Here is a 22841-nt window from a genome sequence, read left to right as displayed (position 1 = left end):
ACTAGTATCACGGTACTGTACATTGGTGTATACTTGTATCACGGTACTGTACATTGGTGTACACTAGTATCACGGTACTGTACATTGGTGTACACTAGTATCTCGGTACAGTACATAAGTGTACACTAGTATCACGGTACTGTACATTGGTGTACACTAGTATCTCAGTACAGTACATTAGTGTACACTAGTATCACGGTACTGTACATTGGTGTACACTAGTATCACGGTACTGTACATTGGTGTACACTAGTATCTCAGTACAGTACATAAGTGTACATTTATTTCACGGTACTGTACATTTTTGTACACTAGTCTCACGGTACTGCACATTGGTGTACACTAGTATCACGGTGCTGCTCATTGGTGTACACTAGTTAACGGTACTCATTGGTGTACACTAGTATCACGGTACTGTACATTGGTGTACACTAGTATCACGGTACTGTACATTGGTGTATACTTGTATCACGGTACTGTACATTGGTGTACACTAGTCTCACGGTACTGTACATTGGTGTACACTAGTATCACGGTACTGTACAATGGTGTACACTAGTCTCACGGTACTGTACATTGGTGTACACTAGTCTCACGGTACTGTACATTGGTGTACACTAGTATCACGGTACTGTACATTGGTGTACACTAGTCTCACGGTACTGTACATTGGTGTACACTAGTCTCACGGTACTGTACATTGGTGTACACTAGTCTCACGGTACTGTACATTGGTGTACACTAGTCTCACGGTACTGTACATTGGTGTATACTTGCATCACGGTACTGCACATTGGTGTACACTAGTCTCACGGTACTGTACACTGGTGTACACAAGTCTCACGGTACTGTACATTGGTGTATACTTGTATCACGGTACTGCACATTGGTGTACACTAGTCTCACGGTACTGTACATTGGTGTACACTAGTATCACGGTACTGTACATTGGTGTACATTAGTATCACGGTACTGTACATTGGTGTATACTTGTATCACGGTACTGTACATTGGTGTACACTAGTCTCACGGTACTGCACATTGGTGTACACAAGTCTCACGGTACTGTACATTGGTGTACACTAGTCTCACGGTACTGTACATTGGTGTACACTAGTATCACGGTACTGTACATTGGTGTACACAAGTCTCACGGTACTGTACATTGGTGTACACTAGTCTCACGGTACTGAACATTGGTGTATACTAGTATCACGGTACTGTACATTGGTGTACACTAGTCTCACGATACTGTACATTGGTGTACCCTAGTCTCACGGTACTGTACATTGGTGTACACTAGTCTCACGGTACTGTACATTGGTGTACACTAGTCTCACGGTACTGTACATTGGTGTACACTAGTATCACGGTACTGTACATTGGTGTACACAAGTCTCACGGTACTGCACATTGGTGTACACAAGTCTCACGGTACTGTACATTGGTGTACACTAGTATCACGGTACTGTACATTGGTGTACACTAGTATCACGGTACTGTACATTGGTGTACACTAGTATCACGGTACTGTACATTGGTGTACACAAGTCTCACGGTACTGTACATTGGTGTACACAAGTCTCACGGTACTGTACATTGGTGTACACAAGTCTCACGGTACTGCACATTGGTGTACACAAGTCTCACGGTACTGTACATTGGTGTACACTAGTCTCACGGTACTGTACATTGGTGTACACTAGTATCACGGTACTGTACATTGGTGTACACAAGTCTCACGGTACTGCACATTGGTGTACACTAGTATCACGGTACTGTACATTGGTGTAGACAGTTAACGGTACTGTTCATTGGAGTACACTAGTATCGGGGTACTGTACAAAGTCTTCATTATTATCAATCTTCTGAATTAAAGAAACAATCAAAGAAACAATTATAGAAACAATCTTCGAAGCTTATAATGATATTGACATGCCGACTGATGTATTACCGAATGATAGTATCAATTTATTTCCACGAAATACGCTTTTTGTCACCAAGGCTTATATATAACGGTCACGTTGACGTCGAAATTACAAAAACTTACATCTCTGTGTAAAACTATTTGCATCGAGTCAGTTCTTTAAATGCATACACTTCCCATATGAGGCATAACGTGGCTAATTTGTCTGTCTGCTTGTGAAGAAATATCCTTTCATATCTGCCTCGAGAAGAACTCCTGACAGTATGATGGATGGTGTTTCGCGTCATCTACGAGATAGCATTGGGAGTACTTGATTAAAGCTCTGTCAAATATTGAATGCAGCAACCTTCATGCACACTGGATTAGCAAGGCCAATACAAGTGTTGTGGTTCTGGTTCCCCTGCCTGCCTTAGTCTATCTTGGTGTTTTTTACCCAAATTAATAAAATTGATCAGCTTTAGACCAAGGGTAAAACAAGAGCATTGATTTTCCCGCTTTTCATAATTAAGTATATAAATAAACGAATTAAATACACCAGAAATATGACGTTCAGGAATGGGTACTTCGTGGGATGAAGGTGGCGGAAAGGTCCTAAGTGCCATTAAGTAAAGAAGGAGATAGAACTGTTGATTAAAATTTACCCATTGACGTAAACTTTTAATGGTTCCAATTGAATGTGTTTTCTTTACCCGTTTCCATATACATGTGTACCTCATTTGCTTGGAGATGTTTACCCCTTTAGACATACATACCCTTACGTTTGGATGTATTTACATAAAAAAAACTGGATATGTTCTTGGCCTAGCAGATAGATCAAAGAACCATCAATTACAGATGCATCCTCGCGGATTTAAGAGTTTTCCTTTTTCTAATGAGAGTAGAATTAAACCTTACTGTAGAACCACTGGAGTCCATTGTCATAATTATAGTCGTTCATACTTGTCGTTAAAATTAGACGACGACAACTGCATGTTTAACGATGCAGCTACATCTTTTGCCTTAGGTAATGACTACATCGACAATGCTGGCTACGATTAAGAAGTTTCAAGCTCATCATGACTCAGTCATACAGGACCCGACCTAACAAAATAAACCATTCACTGTGCGATTTTCAAATGTCCAAAAGGCATGCAAAATATAGTTTCTTAACAAAATCGTTTGAATACTTCTTCTGTTATATTTTCAAAATAGAATCGAAGAATGAACACTAATGAAATGCTGTTTGTAAGGAGACAACATTTAAGTGGTGTGAGTCTACTACGATGCAAAGAAAACTTTAAAAGTCATTAACTTTAGTGAACGTTTATAATATCATGTTAGTACTTGAAATGTTAATTCTGATCCCGGCAACACCATTAGGTGAAAATGACAATACCCAGACTTGAGGTTAATTTAACATAGACATGGACTGGCTAAAAAGCACATAACCCTGTGATACATTCATGGTATCCACATGCTAGATTTGCCGACAAATCACCAAATCACGATTAGTCAGTGCTCGTCGTGCGCCTACATATTTTTTTATACACCTGCTTTCATTAGTTACTTGCTGACTTCATTGCAATTATGATATCTTTTGAGTGAATTTTTACCATAATCAGGCTGATCTGCTTTGTTTTCCATGTTTAATGCCCTTACGTCCATGGTTCTGGTACGTGTGCCGATTTATAATTGATTTACAGGATTTCTAACTGATCTCTATTGCCATGAAAATGATAATCCTAGCAGGATTTATACTATCGACAAGACTTACGCGGATATTTATGATCACATTTGGAAGAGATCAGTCAAACATTTTACACAAACTGTAGCAGATGCAGAAACATAAAAAACTACGCATGTTAATGGATTATGCTGAAAGACTGTGCTGAAAGACTGCTGAAAGACTGGGTCTACACAATCAGCAAACAAAAGCACTGGATTTAAGTTGTTTATGTCAGTGGCTAATTGTTGTTTTTTACTGATATGTTTTTGTTCCGAACGCAACAAATCTACGTAAAACACCAGCCATCATCTAGAATGATGCCAAAAACATCGTATTTTCTCCTGTTTGGTGATTAAGTTCAATTTATGTGACATTGACACCCTTAGGCTTATTGGCTTATCAGTTATTTGATAACGACGTTGAAATTCGTGCAGATAACAATGGTTTCTGGTAGTAATATTATCAAGCGTTCAGCTAATGAAGTATTGTGTATGGCAATGCCAGAACGAATCCGGGCTATATGCAATAGTTATCATTAATAGCGTGCAAATAAACTAGACAGAATGAATTAATTCGAATTAGGGTAATCATTTATGACTTGGTCGATTAGATAAAAAAATTATCCCAGTAGACTCCTAAAAAGTGTATCTTTTTATGTGTTTATTTATGAATTAAGACGCAAGAACTCAAGAATAAAAATGATTGTGATATACTCCAAGAGATACGGCCAAATAAATACTGAATAATCTAAAACAGAAATATTGCTTTCTCGTTGTTGTTTTAATTTAGAGCAAACTATATATAACCAGATATAGATTTCGTCACCTCAGTTGTGTAAACATGTAAAACTTTTCGTTTGGACATATCTTAAAATGTTAACACCGTTAAAAAATATATTCACGTAAAATTGTGAACATACTCATGGTACTAATGACAATTTATATGCGCATGTGTAGCAAACCCATACCTTAAGTTAGCATATTTTGTCCGAAAAGTATATAAAGCTGATCAGTGTAGTCAGCTATTCACATGAAGCTAATATCGGTGGCTTAAATAATAGCTGAGAATTCCATACATAATTTATTTCCTATATTGTATTTCGGCCTTCTTTAGTGTTTTTAAATCGGAATTAAACGAAATGCATTGAAATTTTATATGCGAAGTGCAATACAGACACAGGAAAAGAAACATGTCATCGAAGAAAGGTACATCAAACATTATTTGAATAAAAATTCCATAATATTCGTTTTTTATATCGATATACGATTACGTTACAATAGTGTTGCTTTATATTAAAAACAAAAACAAACCAACATCGAAAAAATATATTGAAAGTTGCATTCAGTGCCAAGATCAAACATAACTAAATAGTAATGGATAGAACCACCATATAAATTATGCCACACATTAAACATAATATATTCTTACAGCTGTGTGAAGTAAGCTAAACATACGACATTGGACATTGGACATTCAAAATTGAATGTTGTGCTGGCACGACATTGGACATTGGACATTCAAAATCGAATGTTGTGCTGGCATGACATTGGACATTGGACATTCAAAAGTGAAAGTCGTGCTAGCACGACATTGGACATTGGACATTCAAAAGTGAAACTCGTGCTAGCACGACATTGGACATTGGACATTCAAAATCGAATGTTGTGCTGGCACGACATTGGACATTGGACATTCAAAATCGAATGTTTTGCTGGCACGACATTGGACATTCAAAAGTGAAAGTCGTGCTAGCACGACATTGGACATTGGACATTCAAAATCGAATGTTGTGCTAGCACGACATTGGACATTGGACATTCATAATCGAATGTTGTGCTGGCACGACATTGGACATTGGACATTCAAAAGTGAAAGTCGTGCTAGCACGACATTGGACATTGGACATTCAAAATCGAATGTTGTGCTGGCACGACATTGGACATTGGACATTCAAAAGTGAAAGTCGTGCTAGCACGACATTGGACATTGGACATTCAAATCGAATGTTGTGCTGGCACGACATTGGACATTGGACATTCAAAACCGAATGTTGTGCTGGCACGACATTGGACATTGGACATTCAAAAGTGAAAGTCGTGCTAGCACGACATTGGACATTGGACATTCAAAATCGAATGTTGTGCTGGCACGATATTGGACATTGGACATTCAAAAGTGAAAGTCGTGCTGGCACGACATTGGACATTGGACACTCAAAATCGAATGTTGTGCTGGCACGACATTGGACATTGGACATTCAATATCGAATGTTGTGCTGGCACGACATTGGACATTGGACATTCAAAAGTGAAAGTCGTGCTAGCACGACATTGGACATAGGACATTCAAAATCGAATGTATTGCTGGCACGACATTGGACATTGGACATTCAAAAACGATTGTCGTTCCGGCACGATATTGGACATTGGACATTCATAACCGAACGTTGTGCTGGCACGACATTGGACATTGGACACTCAAAAGTGAAAGTCGTGCTAGCACGACATTATACATTGGACATTCAAAATCGAATGTTGTGCTGGCACGACATTGGACATTGGACATTCAAAAATGAAAGTCGTGTATCAACTTGCAGGAGTCACGATGCACAGAGAGACGCACTATTGTGCAGTACTTCAATCAGAAACCTTTGGAAACGTGTGGCATGACGGGCTGGTCGGACAGCTAGGTCCATTACCACACGACCTGCACACTTGGACACCTTCTCACGCTATTTTTTGTCAAGTGTAGAAGCATTCAAGTTTATTTATTTTCTCAAGAATCACATTATGTAGCCTATTAGTATCTTCCATGGCCGAGAGTGTAAGATGGGTTCAGCCCAACCCGAGCGTAGGGTCTTTTGCGGAAACGAGGTTTACCTGTTTCCGCAAAACACCCTATGCGAGGGTTGGTATGAACCTATCTTACACGAGCGACTATGGTAGATGTTTTTCTCTCTCACCGCAGTTAAACAAAATAATGTAAAAATGTATTTTATCGCTGGAACTTTTTGTGCGTAGTGAAAATAATGTGCGCATAGATATATGACAATTCCTGGTTGTCATAGATATTCGCGCAGTGATTCAGATTATGTTAATAGTCAAATCGTTCTTTAAATAGTTCTGGATGCAGCAAAGTGAAGGCAATAAAAAAGAGTTCCATACGGGTACTTGTTTATCTTTGCCCGTTGGGAAGATAAGAATTTCACGCATGGACGAATGTTTGAATCTACTGTTCTGAGGTGGCAGAAATATATATATATCCGAAATCTTGGACTGGTGATAAGGCTGCAATTCTAATTTGTCCATTCAAATTATTGTGTTAAATAACGACATTCAACTTGGCTTTTATTTTTTAAAATATGGTTTATAATAACGTATATCTGTCTATTCATAGTGACCAAATATTATTTAGGCATCCATTGGAAGTGGTAAATATTAAGAGAAAAAATATAATGAAACGACAACCAGTATACAAATAATAATTGTTGGACATAGGTCATTTTTACTCATTAATTATCTGTCAGGAGTACCCTTTAAAATAATACCAAAATTATATGGGATCCCCATGCATTAAAATGTAGCATTATCGCCAATGGTTTATGCATTGACAAGTTTAGCTGTGTGTATGTTACCTTAAGTCACATCCATTGTTATTGAGAGTTGAATTAAAACAATCCTTTCGATTGATATACATACATATTCCCATGTAAATGCAGACACATTCATTAATGTAATATAATTATTCTAAAGCTCTGTAGATAAACACATACTGAAGTGCACATTTGTTGGGTTTATATAATTATTTGCGCTTTGTTTCCTTTCAACCCTTTAACCATTGTCAGTTCTGCCCAAGATGCCATTTCCAATGGCTCTGGTGTCACATTTTACATGTATAAATTGTATATTCTGTAAAACATATAAGAACTTATGTTGTATGTGATGAAGACGTCATTTTGAATTCTTTAATGTCGATGCGATTGATTATAAAACGCTTTGTGTAATTCTGTCGACTTATAAATATCAAAAAGGTTTATCGAACACAATTATTTCATATAAACTTTACCAAATGAAGACGACGTAGCATGTTCGACTAACTGAGTCGATAAAAAAACAAGTCGACAGGCAGGAATAGGTTACTTTATCGACTCATTGACAATATTTTTTTGTGTTTACGTAAAACCAGATAAAAAAGATGTACGGACGATTACATTTATACTTGAAGGAATCATCAATGCATGTCTATATTTTCCATATGTCATTATATACTGTGGATATAATTATCTTCACTTCCTTTATAAATGGTACTAGATGTGTAGCAGTGGTGTGTAAACAATTAAGCTTATTAAAAATATGCCATTTTGAAAGCATTATCACTGTTTGTCTACATATAATCCACGACCATTCATAAGTATATTCATTTGAATCTTTCTCTGCATATGTGACATCTTATATATCTGAATCATGCTTAAGTTTCAAATATTTCGATGGAATCGTCATGACAATGCTCTCTTGGTGCTAATAAATTTTATAATGGTTCATTGCTTTGTGATCTCTGACCCTTTTCAAATAATTTCAAGACAATATCTCAAACAAACAAAAAATCCGAATATTGCATACCATCAAAACTAATTTAAAGTCGGTAAAAAAACATTCATTCATAAAACATGTCATACATTGATTTGAATGTGCTAACTGCTAGCACGACTTTCACTTTTGAATGTCCAATGTCCAATGTCGTGCCAGCACAACATTCGATTTTGAATGTCCAATGTCCAATGTCGTGCTAGCACGAGTTTTACTTTTGAATGTCCAATATCCAATGTCGTGCCAGCACAACATTCGATTTTGAATGTCCAATGTCGTGCTAGCACGACTTTCACTTTTGAATGTCCAATGTCCAATGTCGTGCCAGCAGAACATTCACTTTTGAATGTCCAATGTCCAATGTCGTGCCAGCACAACATTCGATTATGAATGTCCAATGTCGTGCTAGCACGACTTTCACTTTTGAATGTCCAATGTCCAATGTCGTGCCAGCACAACATTCGATTTTGAATGTCCAATGTCCAATGTCGTGCTAGCACGACTTTCACTTTTGAATGTCCAATGTCGTACCAGCACAACATTCGATTTTGAATGTCCAATGTCGTGCTAGCACGACTTGCACGACTTTCACTTTTGAATGTCCAATGTCCAATGTCGTGCTAGCACAACATTCACTTTTGAATGTCCAATGTCCAATGTCGTGCTAGCACGACTTTCACTTTTGAATGTCCAATGTCCAATGTCGTGCTAGCACAACATTCACTTTTGAATGTCCAATGTCGTGCCAGCACAACATTCGATTTTGAATGTCCAATGTCGTGCCAGCACGACTTTCACTTTTGAATGTCCAATGTCCAATGTCGTGCCAGCACAACATTCGATTTTGAATGTCCAATGTCCAATGTCGTATGTTTAGCTAACTTCACACAGCTTATTCTTACTCAGAACACGGCGGGCAGATACGTTATATGTCAACAGTTCGATACACATTACTGCCAATTCTGTATCCTTGTTTTCCTTCTGTCGGAATCTTTACGATTTCATAAATTTGAATACCTTCTTCCCATGTTGCTTTAATATTTAAAGCTGCATTTTGCCCTCTTGAATTTTGATATCACTTTATATTGCTTACACTTGTATAAACTAATCATAAAATTATAGTATTTATTTGGCAATGCTGTGTAACGCCGCATAACAGCATCGCCGCATAAACGAAATCGACCACGTTATGCGATGATTTTCAACGCATAAACAGGAGGCAAAAAGGCATACTTTCGCCGCATAAAAAACAATTAAAACACATAATTATACTAGTACAATAGTGGTGGTGTGTTCCCACTTTGCCAACCGATAATTTTTCCTATAGAAATTGTTTGTTGTGTTGGGGGATGTATTGTTTGTGGTAACAATAGAGTTGCTAAGTGCTAATTGGTGAACATGCTAGACTGGCCCCATGTTTTATTTAAAAGTTTTAAAACAGTTTAGCCATAATAGCCGCAATAGCATTTTTAAATCAGAATGCATAATAAATGAGTTTAAATCAACATGTCACAACGAGTGTTCATTTTTTATTTTTAAATAAACATTGCTCAATACATCAATACAATGGACAATTTTACATTAGTATATTATTTTATTGGTATCATTATATAAGCACATAGCACATATTGAATATTTCATTCATTAAACATTTTAATTCTTATTCTATTTTAAACATTCTGAAAAACATCACAATAATAAAACAACAGTATATATACGTATATATGTACATGTCAGTAAGGAACATATTGTCCAAGGAATTATTACTAATAGTTATGTATACTAATCCATCATCACAGTGTCTGGCGACAGGGGTATGTTATTCTCAGAAGCAAAGTCCTTGATGAGGTTGAAGAACCTGTGTATGTTCTTTCTTGTTTGTTTGGTAGGAGTCCATACACCAAGAGACACATGTACCCGTCGACCTTCGCGTGGATGCTGTAGAGCTGGCAGAAGTATGACGGTGTTGATTAGAAGGTACAGTCCATGTACCAGGTGTCTGTAGTAGATAGGAGGCGTAGGTTGTCTGTTGTGGTGAAGACGAGGATTCTCTCCACATCACCATCATTGGCCATGAGGAATGGCTCTCCAGCCGGCGTCTCGGTCCATTTTCCTTCCAAGTTGACGTCTGCCCTTTTCTTTGGTAGAACTGGCCTAGTCTTGGACCGCTGTCTGAAAACAGAAAATGCACATGCATAAGAGAGTGAATATTGTCTGCATATAGAGCAGAAATAAATATGTACTTTTAAAGAAAGTGCATTATTATTTATTTGGTTATTACTTATTTTATGGATAGTTACCTGTATAGGCTAGATTTTGACTCGTAGAATGTTGGTAGTTTAGCCATAAATTCCTGGGTGGAATCATCCCACTCCATGGATCGTGTGTCTACCAACATATCATTGAAGATAGAGGCAACAGGTTGTGCTGACCCCCTGACTTGCTTTCGGACACCACGCATGATGTCCGCAGCAACAATGGCACTGTCATCTCTGGGATGATTGTGTTCTCTAGATACTTTGGTAGGAATATAATTCCTAGTGTTTATCTTAGCGTTACAGACTCTGTCTAAACAGCGCCAATAGCTAGTCTCATTTTTCCTGGTTTTCAGCCTGTACATAAAACCATTTAAGATTAGAGTTCGACCTCCTCTGCTATTCTCAATGAACTTCACATTTACTAATGCGTTTGCCATTTTTGGCATGCCTGCTTAGGTGAAACTCCTTCTTATATATCATGTTAAACAATGACTTACAGCTAGTGAACTGTTTGTCTTAGTTTTCATGCGTAAATTATCAGGAATGTATTTATTAATTTTAATAGGGCTGATTAGTGTTGTTTGCATTGTTTTATGTTAATTAACATAACTAAACTCAATGCTATGGAATGGTAATTGTTAATTATAAACATTCCAAGTTTAAAGTGGATAATTATACAAGCTTATTAATTAAAGTTGTTGATTAATTTAGATTGATTAATGATAAAGATCATTTGGTTTATTGTATGATATTACTGTTACAATGAACAAGTCAAAATCAACATTGTTTTTTGTTGAAACTAACTTTTAAGTTTTAATACTAAAACATTTTATTATCTGATAAGGAAGGATTAGAAGTTAATTTCAACTACAAATAAATTTGGGTGCCAGTCTAATGGTGAAAATACAGATAAGTTGGAGGTGCGAGGACAAAATTGGTAGTTACTTTAATTGGAGGCAATAAACGGTTGGCAAAGTGGGAACAAACCATAGTGGTTGATAAAGTTTCATCAAGATCGGACTTAGTTTTTTGTGTCCACTTAACCAAGCTTTGAACTAGACTTTTTGAGACGTAAATTCTGACAAAGATTTATTAAGATCGGTTTAAATGTGAACCAAACCAATTGATCTTTCTGCGCAAGCGTTTGAAATGACGTTTGGCCCGACTAATGGCGGGAATATATGTTACGACAACGCACAACACCGTCATTCGGGACAATCAGAAAATTGAATCGTCGTATGGCGTAACATATTATATTCTCGCCTTTTTGTCAGACTGACTGGCATGTACACTTGACAATGCGCACTTTTAACGCCATTTCGAACGTTTCTAGAAAAGTCAATTGTTAACGACGGACAAACAACAGAAATCCAACAATCCTCACAGCTGTGCTTAGATGAGCTAAGAATTATTTCAATGTCAAGAACCACTGGTTATTGTACGATTGTGAAATTTATTCACGTCTAGGTCATCAGCGTATATTTCTGGTTACCAGGGCAACGAAAGGAAAACTTTTGAATATGATATTGTTACCAAAAATTTCAACACAACATTAGTTTTGGGCACTTGAACAAGAAGACTCAGATGACTGATATAGGGTCATGATGGACGTCTTTCTTTCATTGATTATGTTTTTATGCACTAGTCATTTGTAACCAAGAAAATGTAGATATGAACACTCCAAGGGGAGTAATAATTTATTTTCAATTTTGGCTCAACTTTAAAATATTACCTTAAATTCGACCAATTTGCCTGCCTACTTTTCCCGTATTTTCTTCAAAATGACAGTAATATGTAATCAACAACATCATCACAACCACCACCACCACCATCATCATCACCACAATCACAACCACCACCACCATCATCATCATCATCATCATCATCATCATCATCATCATGGTTTAGTTAATCCTCTTTATGTGGCAGAAAAGGCACAGTTGCACCCCATATAAGCAAATTCTGCTTTATGCGTTAAGCGTCGCCGCATAAACGTGGTTGCCCTGTTTATGCGTTGAAAATCACCGCATAAACGAAAAAAAAAAACACGTTTATGCGGCGATGCTGCTATGCGGCGTTACAGCGCTGCTTATCTTTAATTCATAATACTTAATTTCACTTGCGTTGATTTACTTATAAGTACCTTAATTTTGGAATCTATTTCAATATTGCGCGTAGGTTCGTTTGTTGAAAGCTTCTTAACACATGTATAATTCGATGTTTGCGAAAATAAATATATAAATCCATAAAAAAAATTTCAGTGCTATCAGTGATTTCTATATGCCACCCAGTTTATTCCAATTTTACAAATTTTATAAATTATTTATAATAATTTACGTTCTGGACAATCGCCACTTCAGCGCTTTCAGTGCTTTGATCGCAATATTTTTCGTTTTCCCAAATACAGAGAAGAGAACAATGGAGGTCATTGAATAGATTGGTCTTAAAACGAGAATGGTTTGTGTCACAATAATTTGAATAAATGAGAATCTGCCTGTTTATCATGTTTATAGCGGTATAGTAATTTTATGTCTGACAATCGCTCGTTAATGGGCACCCGTGATAAAGATATTGCCAATACGCCGCATGTAAATGTGTTTTTATGCCTCATCATAGTACGGTCTTGTTCCGAGGTTTTTAACTGTCTGTACACTTGGTTTCCTCTTAATATTACTGTCTGTACATGCTTCGCGGTGTATTCGACATTCTCTCTTTATGTTGATGGCTGTACATGTTTGGCGATGTATTCGACATTCTCAATTCATATTAATCTCTGTACATGTTTGGCGGTGTATTCGACATTTTATCTTCCTACTTACTCTCTGTACATATTTGGCGGTGTATTCGTCATTCACTCTTCATATTACTCTCTGTACATGTTTGGCGGAGTATTCGACACGCTCTTTTCATCTTACTCTCTGTACATGTATTGCGGTGTATTCGACATTCTCTTTTCATGTTACTCTCTGTACATGTATTGCGGTGTATTCGGCATTCTCTCATCATATTACTCTCTGTACAAGTTCGGCGAGGTATTCGACATTATCTCTTCATGTGACTCTCTGTACATGTTTGGCGTTGTATTCGACATTCTCTCTTCATGCTACTCTCTGTACATGTTTGGCGGTGTATTCGACATTCTTCATATAACTCTCTGTACATGTTTTGCGGTTATTCGGCATTCTCTCATCATATCACTCTCTGTACATGTTTAGCGGTGTATTCGACATTCTCTCTTCATTTGCCTCTCTGTGCATGTTTGGCGATGTATTCGACATTCTCTCTTCATGTTACTCTCTGTACATGTTTGGCGGTGTGTTTAGCGGTGTATTCGACATTCTCTCTTCAAATTACTCTCTGTACATGTTTGGCGGTGTATTCGACATTCTCTCATCATGTAACTGTCTGAATATGTTTGGCGGTGTATTCGACATTCTCTCTTCATGTTACTCTCTGAACATGTTTGGCTGTGTGTTTGACGGTGTATTCGACATTCTCTCTTCATATTACTGTCTGTACATGTTTGGCGGTGTATTCGGCATTCTCTCATCATATTACTCTCTGTACATGTTTGGCGTTGTATTCGACATTCTCTCTTCAAGTTATTCTCTGTACATGTTTGGCGGTGTATTCGACATTCTTCATATTACTGTCTGTACATGTTTGGCGGTGTATTTGGCATTCTCTCATCATATTTCTCTCGGTACATGTTGGGCGGTGTATTCGACATTCTCTCTTCAAGTTATTGTCTGTACATGTTTGGCGGTGTATTCGACATTCTTCATATTACTGTCTGTACATGTTTTGCGGTGTATTTGGCATTCTCTCTTCATATGACTCTCTGTACATGTTTGGCGGTGTATTCGACATTCTTCATATTACTGTCTGTACATGTTTGGCGGTGTATTTGACATTCTCTCATCATATTACTCTCTGTACATGTTTGGTGGTGTATTCGACATTCTCTCTTCATATGACTCTCTGTGCATGTTTGGCGGTGTATTCGACATTCTCTCATCATGTTACTCTCTGTACATGTTTGACGGTGTATTTGACATTCTCTCTTCATGTTACTCTCTGTACATGTTTGGCGGTGTATTCGACATTCTCTCATCATGTTACTATCTGTACATGTTTGGCGGTGTATTCCACATTCTCTCTTCATATCACTCTCTGTGCATGTTTGGCGCTGTATTCGACATTCTCTCTTCATGTTACTATCTGTACATGTTTGGCGATGTATTCGACATTCTCTCATCATATTACTCTCTGTACATGTTTGGCGGTGTGTTTGGCGGTGTATTCGACATTATCTCTTCATATTACTGCCTTTACATGTTTGGCGGTGTATTCGACATTCTCTCATCATGTTACTCTCTGTACATGTTTGGCGGTGTATTCGACATTCACTTTTTATGTTACTCTCTGTACATGTTTGGCGGTGTATTTGACATTCACTCATCATGTTACTGTCTGTACATGTTTGGCGGTGTATTCGACATTCTCTCTTTATGTTACCCTCTGTACATGTTTGGCGGTGTATTTGACATTCTCTCATCATATTACTCTCTGTACATGTTTCGCGGTGCATTCGACATTCTCTCTTCATATGACTCTATGTGCATGTTTGGCGGTGTATTTGACATTCTCTCATCATGTTTCTCTCTGTACATGTTTGGCGGTGTATTCGACAATCTCTCTTCATGTTACTCTCTGTACATGTTTGGCGGTGTATTCGATATTCTCTCTTTATATTACTCTCTGTACATGTTTGGCGGTGTATTCGGCATTCTCTCATCATATTACTCTCTGTACATGTTTGGCGGTGTATTCGACACTCTCTTTTCATGTTACTCTTTGTACATGTTTGGCGGTGTATTCGACATTCTCTCTTCATGTTACTCTCTGTACATGTTTGGCGGTGTATTCGGCATTCTCTCATCATATTACTCTCTGTACATGTTTAGCGGTGCATTCGACATTCTCTTTTCATGTTACTCTCTGTACATGTTTGGCAGTGTGTTTGGCGGTGTATTCGGCATTCTATTTTTATTACTCTCTGTTCATGTTTGGCGGTGTATTCGACATTCTCTCATCATTTTACTCTCTATACATGTTTGGCGGTGTATTCGACATTCTCTAATCATGTTACTCTTTGTACATGTTTTGCGGTGTATTCGACATTCTCTCTTTATGTTACTCTCTGTACATGTTTGGCTGTGTGTTCGGAATTCTCTCATCATATTACTCTCTGTACATGTTTGACGGTGTATTCGACATTCTCTCTTCATATGACTCTCTGTGCATGTTTGGCGGTGTATTCGACATTCTCTCATCATAATACTGTATGTACATGTTTGCCGGTGTATTCGACTTTCTCTCTTCATGTTACTCTCTGTACATGTTTGGCAATGTATTTGACATTCTCTCATCATGTTACTGTCTGTACATGTCTGGCGGTGTATTCGACATTCTCTCTTCATATAAATCTCTGTACATGGTTGGCGGTGTATTTGATATTCTTCATGTTACTGTCTGTACATGTTTGGCGGTGTATTCGACATTCTCTCATCATATTACTCTCTGTACATGTTTGGCGGTGTATTCGACCTTCTCTCTATATATGACTCTCTGTACATGTTTGGCGGTGTATTCGACATTCTCTCTTCATGTTACTCTCTGTACATGTTTGGCGATGTATTCGACATTCTCTCTTCATATGATTCTCTGTGCATGTTTGGCGCTGTATTCGACATTTTCTCTTCATGTTACTCTCTGTACATGTTTGGCGGTGAATTCGACATTCCCTCTTCATGTTACTCTCTGTACATGTTTGGCGGTGTGTTTGGCGGTGTATTCGACACTATCTCTTCAAATTACTATCTGTACCTATTTACCGGTGTATTCGACATTATCTCATCATGTTACTGTCTGTACATGTTTGGCGGTGTATTCGACATTCTTTATATTACTCTCTGTTCATGTTTGGCGGTGTATTCGGCATTCTCTCATCATCTTAATTTCTTTACATGTTAGGCGGTGCATTCGACATTCTCATTTCATGTTACTCTCTGTACATGTTTGGCGGTGTGTTTGGCGGTGTATTCGATATTATCTCTTCATATTACTGTCTGTACATGTTTGGCGGTGTATTAGACATTCTCTCATCATGTTACTGTCTGTACATGTTTGATGGTGTGTTTGGCGGTGTATTCGGCATTCTCTCATCATGTTACTCTCTGTACATGTTTGATGGTGTGTTTGGTGGTGTATTCGGCATTATCTATATTACTCTCTGTGCATGTTTGGCGGTGTATTCGACATTCTCTCTTCATATGACTCTCTGTACATTTTTGACGGTGTATTCGACATTCTCTCTTCATTTGACTCTCTGTGCATATTTGGCGATGTATTCGACATTCTCTCTTCATGTTACTCTCTGTACATGTTTGGCGGTGTGTTTAGCGGTGTATTCGACATTCTCTCTTTATGTTACTCTCTGTAAATGTTTGGCGGTGTATTCGACATTCTCTCATCATATTACTCTCTGTACATGTTTGGCGGTGTATTCGACATTCTCTCTTTATGTTTCCCTCTGTACATGTTTGGCGGTGTTTTCGGCATTCTCTCATCATATAACTGTCTGTACATGTTTGGCGGGGTATATGTTTTGCGGTGTATTCGACATTCTCTCTTCATATGACTCTCTGTACATGTTTGGCGGTGTATTCGACATTCTCTCTTCATGCTACTCTCTGTTCATTTTTGGCGGTGTATTCGACATTCTTCATATTACTCTCAGTTCATGTTTGGCGGTGTATTCGGCATTCTCTCATCATATTACTCTCTGTACATGTTTGGCGGTGCATTCGATATTCTTTCTTCATATGACTCTATGTGCATGTTTGGCGGTGTATTTGACATTCTCTCATCATGTTACTCTCTGTATATGTTTGGCGGTGTATTTGACACTATCTCTTCATGTTACTCTCTGTACATGTTTGGCGGTGTATTCGACATTCTCTCTTCATATTACTCTCTGTACATGTTTGGCGGTGTATTCGGCATTCTCTCATCATATTACTCTCTGTACATGTTTTGCGGTGCATTCGACATTCTCTTTTCATGTTACTCTCTGTACATGTTTGGCGGTGTGTTTGGCGGTGTATTCGGCATTCTCTCTTCTTATGACTCTCTGTACATGTTTGGTGGTATATTCGACATTCTCTTATCATTTTACTCTCTGTACATGATTGGCGGTGTATTCGACATTCTCTCTTTATGTTACTCTGTACATGTTTGGCTGTGTATTCGACATTCTTCATATTACTCTCTGTACATGTTTGGCTGTGTGTTCGGAATTCTCTCATCATATTACTCTCTGTACATGTTTGGCGGTGTATTCGACATTCTCTCTCTGTGTTACTCTCTTTACATGTTTTGCGGGGTATTCGACATTCTCTCTTCATGTTACTCTCTTTATATCTTTGGCGCTGTATTCGACATTCTCTCTTCATGTTACTCTCTGTACATGTTTGGGGGTGTATTCGACATTCTCTCATCATGTTACTCTCTGTACATGTTTGGCGGTGTATTCGACATTCTCTCTTCGTGTTTCTCTCTGTACATGTTTGGCGGTGTATTCGAAATAATCTCATCATCTTACTCTATGTACATGTTTGGTGGTGTATTCGACATTCTCTCTTCGTGTTACTCTCTGTAAATGTTTGGTGGTGAATTCGACATTCTCTCATCATATTTCTCTCTGTACATGTTTGGCGGTGTATTCGACATTCTCTTTTCAAGTTACTCTCTGTACATGTTTGGCGGTGTGTTTGGCGGTGTATTCGGCATACTCTTCGGATTTCTCTCTGTACATGTTTGGCGGTGTATTCGGCATTCTCTCATCATATTACTCTCTGAACATGTTTGGCGGTGCATTCGACATTCTCTTTTCATGTTGCTCTCTGTACATGTTTGGCGGTGTATTCGGCATTCTCTTCATATTACTCTCTGTACATGTTTGACGGTGTTTTCGACATTCTCTCTTCATATGACTCTCTGTGCATGTTTGGCGGTGTATTCGGCATTCTCTCATCATATTACTCTCTGTACATGTTTGGCGGTGCATTCGACATTCTTTCTTCATATGACTCTATGTGCATGTTTAGCGGTGTATTTGACATTCTCTCATCATGTTACTCTCTGTACATGTTTGGCGGTGTATTCGACACTATCTCTTCATGTTACTCTCTGTACATGTTTGGCGGTGTATTCGACATTCTCTCTTCATATTACTCTCTGTACATGTTTTGCGGTGTATTCGGCATTCTCTCATGATATTACTCTCTGCACATGTTTTGCGGTGCATTCGACATTCTCTTTTCATGTTACTCTCTGTACATGTTTGACGGTGTGTTTGGCGGTGTATTCGGCATTCTCCTCTTATTACTCTCTGTACATGTTTAGCGGTGTATTCGACATTCTCTCATCAATTTACTCTCTGTACATGTTTAGATGTGTGTTTGGCGGTAAATTCGACATTCTCTTATCATTTTACTCTCTGTACATGATTGGCGGTGTATTCGACATTCTCTCTTTATGTTACTCTGTACATGTTTGGCTGTGTATTCGACATTCTTCATATTACTCTCTGTACATGTGTGGCTGTGTGTTCGGAATTCTCTCATCATATTACTCTCTGTACATGTTTGGCGGTGTATTCGACATTCTCTCTTCATGTTACTCTTTGTACATGTTTGGCGGTGTATTTGACATTCACTCATCATTTTACTGTCTGTACATGTTTGGCGGTGTATTCGACCTTCTCTCTTTATGTTACTCTCTGTACATGTTTGGCGGTGTATTTGACATTTTTTCATATTACTGTCTATACATGTTTTGCGGTGTATTCGGCATTCTCTCATCATATGACTCTCTGTACATGTTTGGCGTTGTATTCGACATTCTCTCTTCATGTTACTCTCTGTACATGTTTGGCGGTGTATTCGACATTCCTTCTTCATTTTACTCTCTGTACATGTTTGACGATGTATTCAATATACTCTCTTCATGTTACTCCTGTACATGTTTGGCGGTGTGTTTGGCGGTGTATTCGACATTCTTCTTATTACTCTCTGTACTGGTTTGGCGGTGTATTCGAAATAATCTGATCATCTTACTATGTGTACATGTTTGGTGGTGTATTCGACATTCTCTCTTTGTGTTACTCTCTGTACATGTTTTGCGGGGTATTCATTCGACATTCTCTCTTCATGTTACTCTCTGTACATGTTTGGCGTTGTATTCGACATTCTTCTTATTACTATCTGTACTTGTTTGGCGGTGTATTCGACATTTTTTATATTACTCTCTGTTCATGTTTGGCGGTGTATTCGACATTCTCTCATTATGTTACTTTCTGTACATGTTTGGCGGTGTATTCGAAATTCTCTCTTCATATGATTCTCTGTGCATGTTTGGCGCTGTATTCGACAATCTCTCTTCATGTTACTCTCTGTACATGTTTGGCGCTGTATTCGACATTCCCTCTTCATATTACTCTCTGTACATGTTTGGCGATGTATTCAACATTCTCTCTTCATGTTACTCTCTGTACATGTTTGGCGGTGTGTTTGGCGGTGTATTCGACATTCTTCATATTACTCTCTGTACTTGTTTGGCGGTGTATTCGAAATAATCTCATCATATTACTCTATGTACATGTTTGGCGGTGTATTCGACATTCTCTCTTTGTGTTACTCTCTGTACATGTTTTGCAAGGTATTCGACATTCTCTCTCCATGTTACTCTCTTTATATGTTTGGCGGTGTATTCGACATTCTCTCTTCATGTTACTCTCTGTACATGTTTGGCGGTGTATTCGACATTCTCTCATCATGTTACTCTCTGTACATGTTTGGCGGTGTATTCCACATTTTCTCATCATATTTCTCTCTGTACATGTTGGTGGTGTATTCGACATTCTCTTTTCATGTTACTCTCGGTACATGTTTGCGGTGTGTTTGGCGGTGTATTCGGCATTCTCTCTTCATATTACTCTCTGTACATGTTTGGCGGTGTATTCGACATTCTCTCTGCATGACTCTCTGTACATGTTTTGCGGTGTATTCGACATTCTCTCATTATGTTACTCTCTGTACTTGTTTGGTGGTGTAATCCACATTCTCTCTTCGTGTTACTCTCTGTACATGTTTGGCGGTGTATTCGACATTCTCTCTTCATGTTACTCTCTGTACATGTTTGGCGGTGTATTCGACATTCTCTTATCATGTGCTTTGCCCGTTTCATGTGTTTCAAACAGTGTTTTTGTGTTTCCGACGCCAACGACGACACCTTATTTTATTTAAAAATGAGGCGAGCTGAAATAAGATAAGAGTGTTATTGTCTAACTCCGTACACATAAAGGTTTGATCTGTACCCACTCACAGCCGCCGTCAATATACCAAAATGACTGCTTTCTCTAAGACAGTTGTCAGTTAATAACAACCATCACAAATCTGAACTAGTTTCTAGCGCTTTATGACATGTTTGACAAACTATAATTAGTACACTCGTTTCGTCTCCAGTCGTCAACGTACAGCGTATTGATTTGGAAGGACACTGTCCACTTACGGCAGATAATTTCAATGCTCAGGAAGCATCCGAAGAAACCTTACTAATTGTGATATTGAGCACGAGATCAGTTGTTTTTTTATTTGGAAGCACTGCTCCGAGAAAATGATAGATGCCTTAATGGAGACTGAGCATTTACGGCATACCGTTCGTTTTTGTATAGCAACAGCAAACGATAATACTATATTTACTTATACACCACAGTTTCTTAAGGAATGAATGTTTGCTTGGCAATATTTAACCGACAAAGCCGAACTCGTATTGAAAGCAATCTCAAAATAAACCTTTGGGCCCTGCTGTTGTTGCTTTCTTAACTGTTTGTGAGATTTCCTTGTTTTAATTAGTAAAAGAAAATCAGAATTAACATCAACATTCATTCATGTTGGTGAAGTTTTACTTGCACCACTGATTTTACACCTAAGTTAATAGAGTTATTTATTACTGACGATAGTAACATATGCCTTGCTCAACTAGATGATTAATTATTTGCAATTTAACTGGTAAAAAGGTGTAGTTTTTGTAAGCCTGGGAAAGATATTGAAACTTCCATGCAGTGCAATGATCAGAGAAATACGAATTACCAGACGCTTTTATAATTAGTATAAATTGTGTTTCATGTTTAAGACATTTAAGGCATGAGCACTTGTTAAACTCCTGAATGTGGTTGCAGTTGTCAAACAACAATAAACTATGGTCGTCTTTATTTGGCAATTAGAACAGGTGTATCTTTAAATGCTCGCGTTTATAAACCTTTATATTTGCATATCACAAACAACGCTGGCATTTTAACAGGATTGTCCATATCTGGGTTTCGTGTCGTTTCTTTCTTCAGAGACACGTCGATAGAACGTAGGAGAAAATGAAAGCACTGGCTTTGTTCCTCCGCCAGGACGTTTGTTAGAACACCTCTGATGCGTTGCTTTAGTCGTGGCCTCGTTGAATTTTGCCATCTTAAATTGTGCGAGCCTTTTGTCTAGCTTTCTCCTTCCAGTACTCCTGGAATGGAATTCTTCGGAGTCCTTACTTTTGTCGCAGTACCAGAGAACTTTGTCATCTTGAATTTTGCATGTTTTTTGTCGGCGCCTCTTCCCCCTCTCTCCTCTTTTGAGTATTCTCCAACCGTCGAAACATCTGTTAACTTTGCTAGAGCACGTTCATCCTCAACAACAACATTTATCTCGCCGCTCCGTTGTTTGTCATCGTTTACGTCTTCCACTTTAGATATTTCAGCCTAAGTATCCACTTCTTTCTCTTCCCAGCTAATCACCCATTCACTTTTAATAGCGTTTTCTTTCAAATTATCGAGAATTGCTAGAGTCCATTGCATTAACCTTTCTCTGATCAAATATACACGGCGGATCACTCTCGCATTGGACGGGATGATGCCATCGCCGACACCAACGTTTTAAAGGTCGAACACAGTAGAAGATCCTCTCTCGAATTCAATGATATGGTCGTCAACACCGAGCGTCTTTTCCATGACAACTCCAGTTTTAGATGTTGTTTTAAGCACAATCGATTACACATAACCCATTAATTTCAAGGTCAACATTCTGCATATATGTTCTGCATTTGGTTGTTGCTTGAAATATAATTAGTGTACTAGTTCCTCTACTAGGCATATGATGTACTAAATAAAATTAAATGAATTTTCATCGATATGTTTTCTGAAAAAACGGTATGAAAAATGATTAAAGCCATATTGGAACGACAGCTTGAAATCAGAGCAT

The 22841-nt window shown here is 38.1% G+C and overlaps 1 pseudogene; it reads right to left on the bottom strand.

The window, feature by feature from the left end:
* Window positions 1-10188: 10188 nt before the first annotated feature.
* LOC128215313 (uncharacterized) overlaps window positions 10189-22841 on the bottom strand; it is a 29479-nt pseudogene continuing 16826 nt past the window's right edge.

This window comes from Mya arenaria, chromosome 13 (genome assembly GCF_026914265.1).
Source record: "Mya arenaria isolate MELC-2E11 chromosome 13, ASM2691426v1".
NCBI classification, from domain to species: domain Eukaryota; kingdom Metazoa; phylum Mollusca; class Bivalvia; order Myida; family Myidae; genus Mya; species Mya arenaria.
The sequence above is the reverse complement of the archived record's forward strand: the minus strand, read 5'-3'. Positions and strand labels throughout refer to the sequence as shown.